Source organism: Nicotiana attenuata, unplaced genomic scaffold (genome assembly GCF_001879085.1).
Source record: "Nicotiana attenuata strain UT unplaced genomic scaffold, NIATTr2, whole genome shotgun sequence".
Taxonomy (NCBI): Eukaryota; Viridiplantae; Streptophyta; class Magnoliopsida; order Solanales; family Solanaceae; genus Nicotiana; species Nicotiana attenuata.
The window spans coordinates 105,447-119,250 of record NW_017671263.1 but is presented as its reverse complement, the minus strand read 5'-3'; the positions used below and the strand labels follow the sequence as shown (position 1 = coordinate 119,250).

Genomic DNA, 13,804 nt, shown 5'->3' with positions numbered 1-13,804 from the left:
ATACCGACCAACTTTGGTCGGTACAATATTTTAATAATATAAATTTAGCAACGAACGTTGGTCTGTATATTTAAATTACGATATTTTTTTAATTATTATAATTCAACAATTAGCGACCAACGTTGGTCTGTAAATTAAAATATATATTATTTTAAAAAATATATATATAACAATCTGGGTTCATAAGCGACCAACTTTGGTCGCTTATTTTTAATTTTTAAATTTTTTTTATATATAAGCGACCAACCTTGGTTGCTAATTTTCAATTTTTTTTTTTAAATAAAATCTGGGTTCATTAGCGACCAACCTTGGTCGCAAATTTTTATTTTTTTTATTTTTTATAGATATAAGCGACCAACCTTGGTCGCTAATTGCCAGAATTTTTTTTAATAGGTTAGCGACCAACTTTGGTAGCTTTTCTGGGTAATAATTTTTGCATAAAATTAATTTAGTTAATTCATATCCTAATCTTTTTTTAGTTAATTAATTTCATATCCTAAAATTTCAATTCATATCCTAAATTTTTAAATTATAAACTAAAAGTTCGTTTATAAAAGTTCAATTCATGAATTAAAAGTTATTCATATCCGAAAAGTTCAATTCACTGGATTCCATCTTCTCCGCTCCACTGATTTTCACCTTCCATACCCATTTGTGCCATTTTATCTTCTTCGGATCATTCATTTCTCTCTTTCTCGGCATGTTCCTTTCTTCTTTTTTTCCTTATTTTTCTCTATTCCGGCTACCTCACAGACATGATATTTGCTTTATGTTCTCCCTTTCTTCATTTGTGATAACAGGTTACGAGTTGCAAGATTTGCTAACTTTTATTCTCTATGCATGAAGATTATACTTCTGCGGCTAAAAATTTATGTGTGTAAGGAGCCTTATGTACAAGGAGAAAATGTTTAATTTCCAAAGCCAGAACAATTAGCAGGCCAAATCAAGAGAAAGCGTTTTCAAAATTTTCAACTTTCAAGACTTGAGGTACATTCCTCTTTCTTTTCATCCCCTTTAAATTTTGGATCTATTCTTTCTGAAACAAGAATTTTTGTGTTCTGTTTTTGTTTTGGTAATGATAATAGTCAGTTACTGATTTTGATATTTTATTTGTATTGAGCAGTTCTTCTTGGGTAAACAGTGCATCTTTAATCACGGGATATAAAACTTTAAAAATATTTCACCTCTAGATTCAACTTTTGTAAAAAACTGACTTGGATTTCTTCTAATTTTGCTTGTGTATTGACTTGGTGCACACTGAGGTATGAGGTGTCTATTCTTTTTTAGTTCTACTCCTTAATATTGAATCGTCCTAACACTATCAATTTTGTGAAGGGGTTTGTCAAGGAAACAACGTGCTTTCTTTTTATGTTTATTTCATGGTTGTATAGATGTGTCCCATTTATCAATTTGTGAAGGCTATTGTCAAGGAAACTGAATTAGGATGCTTTAAGTTGTCATAGGCACCATAGAAACTTATATGTTACAACTGAATTGCTTTTAGTTCTCATTTATGGTTCACAACTGAATTTATCCATAATTTTCTCACTCTGGATTAACTTCACTTGGTTTTCTGATGGTGATTTTGCTCCAGTATATCTGTATTTTCTACACATTAGGTTATTTTGAAACGTGTGTCATTTCTTTGCATATCCTTCAGTTGTATTTTGATACTGTCAGTGTAACTTTGTGTTTACCGAGAAAATTAGTATAAATGTATGATTTTAGTATTAGACCAAATTGTGACAATTACATTAACAAAATTGAAAACTACCTGCAATAGGAATTCAGACAGACAAGGGCGATCTGTTGCATGGACTCAGAACACTAAGAACATCATCGTGCTGACAGATATATGCGACATCGTACTAGATATGTACAAATGTCCGCAGAGACAAACCAATTAATTTTATCGCAACTGCAAGCTAAAAGAGCTGAATCAAAAAAGAGGCTACAATTGCATCATTCAAATCATGCACTATCTTCTTCAAAAGTTGATAGTCAAGCTGGAAAATGAAGTGTGCTTGCAATTTCTGTCCTTCATTCGCTTCTGAGGAAGGTCAGAAAAGTAAATATTTTCTTCCTTCTCATATACATTCCTCTATTAAAAATCCATATAAATGTTATATATCTGTATTGCTGAAAATAAATTAAATAATAATTTTTCTGAAAACAAAAAACAGAAAGTTAATAGAAATTAAATTCCGAAAACAGTAAACTTCTTCAAAATAAATTCTGAAAACGTTGTAGGAACAAATCGAGTCCACTGAATACACAGTGTGTCCTTAAGGAAATTATTCCCCTCAAGTACCCGAGGTTCTGGAATATATCCTCCCAGGATAGAACGATTTAACTCACCAGTGTATCGGTACCTAAAACTCTGATGATCGGCGAACCACTCGATGGTCGTAAAACACACTGGAATATTTTGTGCAGAAGAAGAAGAATATTCAGAAAATTTCGTAAGTAAATATTCTGGGATTTGAAGGTGTATTTATAGCCAATTTCGGTGTTGTTTCTGAAAAGGTTTGTAACCTTTCAGAATAGCCATAGCTATTGGAACAGGTGTGACACTGTTTCACAACAGCCATGGCTGTTGAAAATATTGCGGGAAAATTTAAAACGGATTTAAAATGATCCGAGAAAGAAAAACGGGCCGGACTGGATTGCGTCGCGGGTTATTCCGGACTGAATTTTCTTTAATTAATTTAATTAAATATTTAAAATGAATTTTGTCCAAAAAGATTAATCAATCAATCGATCTTTGACGAAGCCGAAGCCGAAGCCGAGCGAGCGACGACGACGACGACGCGAGGCTTGCCTTCTTCTTAGCTCTTTAAGAGCTAAAGATGAGCTTCTCTTTATATACACAAAGATTTTCTTTCCTTCTACCAATGAGGGACAAAGTGCATAAGTGAAATGAACTCATTCAAAATTTCACTTCCCTCCATTTCTTTTCCCACCATTTTCCATTCACACCTCTTTTGTTATTATTTATTAATAACAAACCCAACAATTCCCCACATGAATGGGGAATGGCTATAAACTCAAAGGAATGCACGGACGTGTGTGTGTTTTACAAGCAAGAATTGATTGCATCTGGATAAGTAGGTTTCCCTTTGAACTTTCCGTAGTGAACATATATCGGATATACTCGGTCAATCGGTAGATTTGATATCTTTGAACCGTCGAGCTTTGTTGTATATCTAGAGAACATAAGTCACACAATCAATCCTTAACCATCTATGGTTCTCACGGTTGTGTTCGTTTCAGCCATGAACACCGCCTGGTTTCATGAGTGCTTAGAGAATGGCATTTACTTTCATTCTCCTTGAAGCGGCTTACACTTCACATTCACATAGGTGATTCCTAAACGTGTAATCCTAAAGACACACTATCTGGTCATATCCTGCCAGACTTAGCAAATCATTAAAAAGCTTTAAGCTTTATTGACTCATCAAAAAGCCTTAATGCTTTACCCCGTTTTTGAACATTGTCTTCATCACGAGAATGGGTTGAGTTAGTTGACAATGTTGAACCGTCTTTCATAACTTTGTTTGATCTCTTTGAACTTAGCTCTTGGGATCTCCAGTCTGCTAGGTAGAGTTACCGCCATGATGACTTGTCCTAGGCCTTTAACCCCATTCCCTTTGATGATCTTTCAACCGCCTCTCTAGATAGGCCTTTTGTAAGTGGATCCGACACGTTATCTCTTGACTTTACGTAGTCAATTGTGATAACACCACTAGAGAGTAGTTGTCTAACAGTATTGTATCTCCGTCGAATATGACGAGATTTCCCGTTATACATAACGCTCCCTGCCCTACCTATTGCCGCTTGACTATCACAATGTATACATATAGGTGCCAAAGGTTCCGGAGCCATTCAGCTTCTTCACCGGCCTTATCTAAAGCTATAAATTCAGATTCCATTGTAGAACGGGCGATGCACGTTTGTTTGGATGATTTCCAAGACTCTGCTCCACCCCCAATTGTGAAAACATATCCACTCGTGGATTTAACTTCAGATGATCCGGTGATCCAATTTGCATCACTATATTCCTCGATCATGGAAGGATATTTGTTATAATGCAAAGCATAATTTTCGGTATGTTTCAGATACCCCAAAACTCGTTTCATTGCCATCCAATGTATTTGATTGGGATTACTTGTAAACCGACTCAGTTTGCTAATAGCACATGCTATATCTGATCGCGTACAATTCATGATATACATCAAACTTTCCAATACTCTTGCATAGTCCAGTTGTGAGTCAGTTTCACCTTCATTCTTTTGAAGTGCATAACTCACGTCAATTGGAGTCTTGGCAATTTTGAAATCCAAATACTTGAACTTGTCAAGTACCTTTTCAATGTAGTGAGACTGTGATAATGCTAGACCTTGTGGAGTCTTGCGAATTCTGATTCCTAAGATGACATCAGCAACTCCTAAGTCTTTCATGTCGAATTTGCTAGCCAACATGCGCTTTGTAGCATTTATATCTGCCGTACTTTTGCTTATTATCAACATGTCATCAACATATAAACAAACAATGACTTCATGACCTGGAGTATTTTTAATGTAAACACATTTTTCACACTTGTTGATTTTAAATCCATTTGCCAACATTGTTTGGTCAAATTTTGTATGCCATTGTTTGGGTGCTTGTTTAAGTCCATAAAGCGACTTAACAAGTTTGCACATTTTCTTTTCTTTACCAGGAACCACAAAAACCTCAAGTTGTTCCATGTAAATCTCTTCCTCCAATTCTCCATTTAGGAAAGTGTTTTAACATCCATTTGATGGATTTCAAGACCATACACGGCCGCTAGTGCGACTAACACCCTAATAGATGTTATCCTAGTTACTGGCGAGTAAGTGTCAAAGTAATCAAGGCCTTCCTTTTGTCTATAACCTTTGACAACAAGTCTTGCCTTATATTTGTCAATAGTGCCATCAGCTTTAATTTTCCGTTTAAAGATCCATTTCGAACCTAAAGGCTTATTTCCTGGAGGAAGATCAACCAATTCCCATGTATGGTTATCCAAAATTGATTGAATCTCACTATTGACTTCCTCTTTCCAAAATGTTGAATCAGAAGACGACATAACTGCTTTAAAAGATTGAGGCTCATTTTCAAGCAAGAATGTCACAAAATCTGGTCCAAAGGAAGTAGATGTTCTTTGACGTTTGCTACGCCTTGGATCTTCTATACTTGGAGTATTTTCCTTTGGTTCTTCCCGAGGTCGTTTAGGTCTTTCACTTAACGACTCGCTTTCAGTTTTATACGGATAGATGCTTTCAAAGAATTCAGCATTATCTGATTCCATTACCGTATTAACATGATTCTCGGGATTATCAGATTTATGAACCAAAAATCGACATGCTTTACTATTTGTAGCATATCCAATGAAAACGCAATCTACTATTTTTGGTCCAATTTTAACCCTTTTAGTAAAGGAACTTGTACCTTTGCTAGACACCCCCACACTTTGAAATATTTCAAGTCGGGCTTTCTTCCTTTCCATTTTTCATACGGAATAGATTGCGTTTTGCTGTGGGGTACTCTGTTGAGTATTCGGTTAGCTGTAAGGATAGCTTCCCCCACAAACTCTACGGTAATCCGGAACTTATTAATAAAGAATTCATCATTTCTTTTAATGTCCGATTTTTCCTTTCCGCAATTCCGTTGGATTGAGGTGTGTAAGGTGCAGTAGTTTGATGGATAATTCCATATTCCGAACATATTTCTGCAAACGGAGATTCATATTCTCCACCTCTATCACTTCTAATCATTTTGATCTTTTTATTCAATTGATTTTCTACCTCATTCTTGTACTGCTTAAATGCTTCAATTGCTTCATCCTTACTATTAAGCAAATAAACTAGCAATATCTAGTGCAATCGTCAATAAAAGTAATAAAATACTTTTTTCCACCTCTAGATGGTGTCGACTTCATATCACAAATGTCAGTATGAATTAAGTCTAAAGGATTTGAATTAAGGCTGTATGTGGGCCCGGGCCCGGGCCTAAATGGGCTAAACGGGCCGGGCTAAACGGGCCTGGGCTTAGCGGTCCCGGGCTCTGGCGGTCCCGGGCTTCGCGGTCCCGGGCTTCATGGGCTCAACGGGTAGGACCAGCCCGTGACGGGCCTAAGCCCATATGGTCCTGGGCTAAATGGGCCGGGCTCGTGGGCTTAGCGGGCCTAACGGGCTTTTTTTATTTCCGGGCTTTTTTTTTTAATTTTTTTTATTTAGGGCAATTTCTTGTAAACCATATGTGTATGTATATATATAAATTGCTCTTATGCATGGCTATATAAATATATGTGGTATATATAATATTGAAATCTAATTATTAAAGTGTTTGACGAAAATGTAAAATAACAAATCAATAGTAAAACTAAATTGGCATGCATAATAAATTAATAACAAAGTACAACATGAAGCATAAATACGTCTAATAATTTTAAAATAACACAAATTGTTGAAAAATCTTAAAGACGAATTTGCGGATAAATACCCTCAACACAATACTTTATATGCCTCCTTAAAATGCCTGTGGTACACCCTGAACAAAAATTTAAGACTCTTCCACAGTTCTTGCACTTTAATATTTGGCCTTCTTCATTTTCTTCAAGCACTTCATAGTATTGCGACACAAATAAGCGCACTCTTTCCGAACGAGGCATGATTTAACTTGAAAATTGAGATTGAGACTTGAAGTCTTGAAAATTGGAGATTGAGAGATTGAGAGAAATTTAGATTGAGAAATGAGTATTGAGTATTGAAATGAAGAAGAGGGAGGGGGGTACTTATAGTGTTAGAGAAGGTTAGTTTTGTAAATTTAAAAAAAAATGGCTATTTGTGCAATTAATATGACCGTTGGTGGTCATTGGGGGTGGGGCCCTCATTTTGAAAAATCTTGTTTTGTAGTATATATAGTACTACTTCTTCATGTAAATATAATATNTGCTGTGGGGTACTCTGTTGAGTATTCGATTAGCTGTAAGGATAGCTTCCCCCCACAACTACTGCGGTAATCTGGAACTTATTAATAAGAATTCATCATTTCTTTAATGTCCGATTTTCCTTTCCGCAATCCCGTTGGATTGAGGTGTGTAAGGTGCAGTAGTTTGATGGATAATTCCATATTCCGAACATATTTCTACAAACGGAGATTCATATTCTCCACCTCTATCACTTCTAATCATTTTGATCTTTTTATTCAATTGATTTTCTACCTCATTCTTGTATTGCTTAAATGCTTCAATTGCTTCATCCTTACTATTAAGCAAATAAACATAGCAATATCTAGTGCAATCGTCAATAAAAGTAATAAAATACTTTTTTCCACCTCTAGATGGTGTCGACTTCATATCACAAATGTCAGTATGAATTAAGTCTAAAGGATTTGATTCCTTTCAACAGACTTATAAGGATCTTTTACAAACTTAGATTCAACACATATTTGACATTTCGATTTATTACACTCGAATTTAGGCAATACTTTTAAATTAATTAACTTCCGCAAGGTTTTATAATTGACATGTCCTAATCGAATATGCCATAATCATTTGACTCCAATAAATAAGAAGAAGCTGAAATTTTATTCATACTGTCAACAACCATTACATTGAATTTGAAAAGGCCCTCCGTGAGGTAGCCTTTTCCAACATACATTCTGTTCTTGCTTACAACAACTTTATCAGAAACAAATACACATTTGAATCCATTCTTTACAAGTAAAGAAGTAGAAACTAAATTCTTCCTAATAGTAGGAACATGAAGAACGTTGTTGAGCATTAACACCTTGCCGGAAGTTATCTTCGGGAATATCTTCCCATAACCTTCAATCTTGGCTGTTGCATTATTTCCCATGGAAATTTCTTCTTCGGGACCAGCAGTAGAGTAAGTCGCAAATGCTTCTTTGACAGCACAAACATGTCGAGTGGCTCCAGAGTCAATCCACCACTCCTTCGAATTTCCAACTAGGTTGCATTCGGAAAGCGTTGTGCAAAGATCATCAATGTCATTATTCTTCTCCACTATGTTGGCTTGTCCTTTCTTATTATCCTTTTTCGGGAGACGACAATCAGGGCTCTTGTGACCAACTTTTCCACAATTGTAGCAGTTGCCCTTGAATTTCTTTTTGTTCTGCTCCTTAGTTTGTCCAGAAGACCTCTTCCTCTTCTTACTTTTTGGAGCAGTCTCCTCAACGATATTAGCTCCCATGATCGTTGAATTTCCACGAGACTTTTTCTCGGCTGTTTTGTTGTCTTCCTCGATCTTTAGATGTATCACAAGATCTTCCAACTTCATTTCTTTGCGCTTGTGCTTAAGATTGTTCTTGAAATCTCTCCACGAAGGAGGCAATTTTTCAATAATAGCAGCCACTTGAAATGCTTCATTTACGACCATACCTTCAGCAATAAGGTCGTGAAAAACAAGTTGAAGCTCCTGAACTTGGGTTCCCACAGTTTTGCTGTCTATCATTTTATAGTCTAGAAACTTGGCAACCACGAACTTCTTCAAGCATGCATCTTCTGTCTTGTACTTCTTCTCAAGTGCGTCCCATAATTCTTTCGAAGTATTCATTGCACTGTACACATTGTACAAGTCATCTTCTAAAGCACTTAAAATATAGCCTTTGCAAAGAAAATCTGCCTGCTTCCACGCCTCAACAACCATGAACTTTTCATTGTCCGGCATGTCCGCAGTAAGCACTGGAGGCTCTTCACTAGTGAATTTCTGCATACCAAGTGTGGTAAGCTAGAAGAACACCCTTTGCTGCCATCCTTTAAAGTTGGTTCCGGAAAATTTCCCCGATTTCTCAGCCGGAGGAACAGCGGTGCGGCTTGACGAGGCTATCGTCCTTGCACCAACGGTCGCAGAAGGATTTCCATTTTCATTTGCCATTTCTTACTGTCAACAACAGAAGAAATCAATTAATGGCAAAACCAAAACAGTAAATAATATTGTAATCAATAAACATTACGTAATAACAATAACTAAGGTTTTTATATACTGTTTTACAGAAAAACGATGAAGTTTTTATGTTCTTCAAATCGTTTTCTGAATTTCAATATCCTAATGAAGTTTTTACATCTTCAAATCAGAATAGTAAAATTCAGACAGAATACAGAATATAATAAATATAATTTCCTTAAGATTGTTATATATCTGTATTGCTGAAAATAAATTAAATAATAATCTTTCTGAAAACAAAAAACAGAAAGTTAATAGAAAATAAATTTCGAAAACAGTAAACTTCTTCAAAATAAATTCTGAAAATGTTGTAGGAACAAATCGAGCCCACTGAATACACAGTGTGTCCTTAGGGAAATTATTCTCCTCAAGTACCCAAGGTTTTGGAATATATCCTCCCAGGATAGAACGATTTAACTCACCAGTGTATCGGTACCTAAAACTCTGGTGATCGGCGAACCACACGATGGTCGTAAAACACACTGGAATATTTTCTGTAGAAGAAGAAGAAGATTCAGAAAATTTCGTAAGTATATATTCTGGGATTTGAAGGTGTATTTATAGCCAATTTCGGTGTTGTTTCTGAAAAGGTTTCTAACCTTTCAGAACAGCCATAGCTGTTGGAACAGGTGTGGCACTGTTTCAGAACAGCCATGGCTGTTGAAAATATTGCGGGAAAATTTAAAACGGATTTAAAATAATCCAGGAAAGAAAAACGGGCCGGACCGGACTGGGTCGCGGGTCATGGGTTATTCCGGATTGAATTTTCTTTAATTAATTAATTAAATATTTAAAATAAATTTTGTCCAAAAAGATTAATCAATCATTGACCGAAGCCGAGCCGAGCGACGACGATGGCGTGAGGCTTGCCTTCTTCTTAGCTCTTTAAGAGCTAAAAGATGAGCTTCTCTTTATATACACAAAGATTTTCTTTCCTTCTACCAATGAGGGACAAAGTGCATAAGTGAAATGAACTCATTCAAAATTTCACTTCCCTCCATTTCTTTTCCCACCATTTTCCATTCATACATTTTTTGTTATTATTTATTAATAACAAACCCAACAATAAATTCACATAATGCCGTATGTGTATATATTTGATGCATAAATTGATCTACTATCATTGAACTTACTTTTCTTTTATCGTTTAAGAGGTCATGCTTCTGCAGACGGTAATGATATCCTTTAAAGTGCTCTAATGTAAATAATGTTTGTCATAGTATTTTTTTTAGTTAGATATGAGGACACGGTCACTTCTGGTTTGTTTTCCTTTCGTTAGTTTATAAAGGACTAAGAATAAACCAATAAAAAAACTACCTAAACAAACATTATGGGTATTCATAGGCCAACAATATCATATTTATCCTAACTCAACAGAAAGATGCCAACGTTATGGGACCCAAAAATTTACAGATAATTCAAAGGCAAAGCCATGCACTCAAAAGGATTAAATTTAAAATGCTACATTATCTTATGAGTTAAACTTAAATCAACTTTATATTTTCAATAATTTTTCCAAAATAACAAAATATTACTGCTAATAGGCTTGTAGTTCGCTGTTAGAATCTCCATTTAAAGACACAAATTCTCATCTAAGATCTGATCCTTACACATGAGCAGTTTTATTAGCCATTTCTGGTGTTATTTTGTTTTTGACATGTGGAATGTCTGTAACCTATGAAGGCGTTCTCCAGTGTACACTGTATATGGTATACTTTTGCATCAATCTATCTGCAAAATATTTGTAGTTGTGTTGTATCTTCAGCAAGTATGTTAATTTCGAAGGCTCTCTGCTTAATTCAGGGTTGGAATTAGTACTTTGCTGATTGTGGCAACTTAGATCTGATGTGACATTGTTAGTCCTAACACCTAAATACACCTTTGTAAAGCAGGATAGCTGATGCAGTGATTTTTCATTATTTGTTACTCAATATACTATTATTACATTATGGTATCTCCACACCTCAACCATTTCAGTCACCAAATTACAACGCACAACATTCATTACTTGAAAACATATAATTATGTGACACCAAAGGGAGCCATTGATGATACCTAATAATGCCTGAAATAAATTTAAAAATTAATTAGTTAACACAAATCCATATACTAAAGCTGAGCATAAGCATTCCAGGAAGTTTTGTGTGTGTGATACCTGAAACTTGGTTGCACGCATAAAGTAGGAAGATAACTAAACTTAAGGAAGTGCAAGGTCATATTTAAGATTCAATAACAGATACAACTAAATACCAAAAATTAGGTAATGAAATGCCTTACTAACGCTAAGATACAATAGTTATGCGTAAGAGTGTAACACCCCGAAAATTCATCTTAGGTATGAATGAGTAAAAGGAGTAGTAACGTTATATTTTGAAGTGAAGTCCCATCGGGATGATTATGGGTGAAAATAGTTGTTTCAAAATCAAGATGGAAAGTGAGGTGCATAAGATTTGACAAAAATCAACTAAGTTTGCAGAAGGTCTGTCTTCCAGCAGGTTTTAGTAAAAATGTGTAAGGAATTTAGGAAAACGCAAAGCATGAAAGTTGTACGCCTTTGAAATATTTTTCCAACGATATATTATGGAGCCCAAACGGATCTCTGTGCAAAAAGTTATGCGCGTTTTACAGAACAGTATGCGATATGCGCGCCCGGTAGCGCGCCCATAGCGTGACCGTGCTAATTTTGAGGCAGTGTTACTGCCGTTTAGCGTGGTCAGTAGCGCAGGCAGGTCTCCAGGTGCGCGAGCGCGCTTGTGGGGGGTCGTTTTGAAGCTATATTTCGTCCCCCACAGCCCCAAAACATAAAAACTTGCTCTAGAAAGGGGAACTCTCAAAAACCTAACTCCTTAAGAGTCCTTCCACCATCCAAGGTAAGTTCTAATGGTGATTCTAAGTTAATTTCAATTTCCCAACATCTTATTAACATGGGTAAATCCTCCATATCATTAGATATTCGATTGGGACATCATTGTTGAGAGAAGAAACCCTAGAACTCGAATTCAAGGAGATTGAACGTCAAAAAGGTAATATCTTCACCCTCTAATTGATTCTATCATTGAATTAACGATTATAGACTCTAGTTCATGAGATATGAGTTGATGGGTTTGATAGAAAAGCATGAACGGTGATAGGTTTGGGTTGTTGATTGGTTATTATTGGTTATGAGTGTTGATTACCTTATGGGTGATAAAGAATAATGTTGATTATAACCATTTGAGATCTTAGAATTTATCTAGGATCAAGAGAATGGCTTGTTGGGCGTAGAAATATTATTAATAAGGACTATGAAGCTTTATATCACCAAGTGTTTGAGAAAATATTTAAGTGACTAAAACATGAGAATTATTGATAATATGGAATCCCTTTGACTGTTATTGATATAGATTAAAGTTGAAAGGGTTGGCGAATGTTGTATTACGCTCGAGAGCAGGAAGTTAAGGTATGTGAGGCTAACTCTCTATGTTTGGGAATTTTAATGATTCTCCCTACACCGCGTTTCTTTTACGACATTACCAATTGCCTCAGAAATATAGTTAAGCCTAGTTTCTTGAATAGTTGTAGAACTTCTATTCTCTAGCTTCGTAACTCGTTCACCACTTTCATTCTGAATGTTGTGAGCTCAATACGTATTCAATATAGACTTGGGTTTGATGCCCCCGAGTCTTAGTATAGATTACTCAGTATGCCATAAACAATTGAAATTTCAGTGTTCGTAATCACTTCAAGATTACATGTCTCAGTCTAGTCCTATTCAGTATTCCCGTATTATGTAACTCAGTGTGATCCAGTATTTCAGTATCATGTAACTCGGTGTAATTCACTATTTCACTATTATGTACTGCAGTATAATTCTCAGTTCCTGAATGTTGAACACCTGTATTTGGGCATGAGGCCGCAGTTTATGCTTTATGCATCTTTGGGCCTGAGGCCGCAGTTTATGCTTTATGCATTTTGGACCTGAGGTCGCAGTTATGTATACGCATACTTGGGCCCGAGGCCGCAGTTGTGCACATATTGGGCCTGAGGCCGCAGTTTAATATTCAGATAAACAGGTTGTTCACCATTCAGAAGAGGGAGTATTCATATCCTTACTTCATTTATTCAGTTCAGTTATCAGTTATCAGTTATCAGTTATCTTTTCAGTTATTAGTTCAGTTATCAGTTATCTTTTCAGTTATCAGTTATCAGTTATCTTTTCAGTTATCAGTTCAGTTACCAGTTCTCACTTCAATTTCACTTTCAATAGTTATCATTTCAGTTATCTGCTTAGTTTCAGTTTTAGTGTTTATAATTCTTTCTTTCAGTTGCTTTACATACCAATACAATTCAAATGTACCGACGTCCCTTTTGCCGGGGGCCTGCATCTCACAATGCAGGTAATGATTTACAGGTTGATGATTCAGAGCGCTAGGATTCTCGTACCAGCTGTTTGGTGATCCCCAGTTCTTTCGGGGCATTATCATTACTTTACAGTCTTTAAGTATTTATAGGCAGTCAGTGTTTTCAGTACTTCATTAGAGGTTTCATGGACTAGAGTAACAACTAGACAGAGTCACAACTTTTCATGTTAAGCAGTATTGGCTACAGATATGTTTCAGACTTGTATTAGTGTTTCCACACTTTGATTTTTATCATTCAGACTTTCAGTATACCAGCATGTGTTAGTTTATCTTCCGCATTCAGTATGTTATGATATCACATGTTGATTCAGCCAGCCAGTTGTTTCGCTCGGTCATATGTACTCAGGCACCGAGTGCCGTGTTACGTCCAGGCCCAGGTTCGGGGCGTGACAAAGCTTGATATCAGAGCACTAGGTT

General features: G+C 35.9%; 1 long non-coding RNA gene across 4 annotated transcripts; it reads left to right on the top strand.

Moving 5' to 3' along the window:
* The first annotated feature begins 585 nt into the window (after positions 1-585).
* On the top strand, positions 586-13,413 carry LOC109207146. Of its 4 annotated transcripts, none has more exons than XR_002064981.1 (3): positions 586-987; positions 1,784-2,059; positions 13,378-13,413. It is a non-coding gene; the product is annotated as an uncharacterized LOC109207146 (long non-coding RNA). The 4 variants fall into 4 exon arrangements; XR_002064980.1 differs by having other exon boundaries at positions 1,784-2,068; XR_002064979.1 differs by having other exon boundaries at positions 1,784-2,068; positions 13,364-13,408.
* The last annotated feature ends 391 nt before the right edge of the window (positions 13,414-13,804 follow it).